Genomic DNA, 667 nt, shown 5'->3' with positions numbered 1-667 from the left:
TTGGCCCTTCCAAGAAACCTTGCTTTGCTCCAAACTCTGAAGTTTGTTTGGCCTCACTGTGCACCAGGCACACAAATTGGGTTTCACCACATCTGCTGAGCCACCCAAGGGCTGGTGCCCGTGGCAGGTTGGTCCCGGCCAAGAGCAGCCCTTTTCCTTGAGTCTCCAACAGTCCCCAGAGTTCATTCCACTAAAGAGAACTAGGAGGGACAGGTGATGCCTGCCGTTTTGGAACGAGGTTTTTTGGAAACAAATGTTGTGACCTACAGCCCACCCACCTTAGGTATGGGTTTGGGGTCTCTCCCCCACATACGTAAGCTGGGAATTCTACCTGCTCCTTCTGAGTTCACCCACTTTGGGAAAGCGAGCCACTCTGGGCTCATTGTGAGTCACCCTAATTCTCTCTTGGGACCCAGACCGATCTGTTTGGGGGCCTCCATGTGGGAATGGGAGTGCAATTTTAAACTATACTTAACCTGATCTCGTCTCTGCACCAGGGTATTCTTCCCAACCTCACTGGCTTCACTTACAGCAAGAGTACGGCTTGGTCATTTGGCTTCATCTCTAATGGGGAACTGACTGGGTATCTCCTCTCTGGGGCAAGGGAACTGTGACCTTGAGAGACCATTCTGCATTGCACTGATGTGCCCTTTGCTTGGTATTTGAC

Source organism: Bison bison, unplaced genomic scaffold (assembly GCF_000754665.1).
Source record: "Bison bison bison isolate TAMUID 2011002044 unplaced genomic scaffold, Bison_UMD1.0 scf7180017864383, whole genome shotgun sequence".
NCBI classification, from domain to species: domain Eukaryota; kingdom Metazoa; phylum Chordata; class Mammalia; order Artiodactyla; family Bovidae; genus Bison; species Bison bison.
This window is presented reverse-complemented; position numbering follows the sequence as displayed.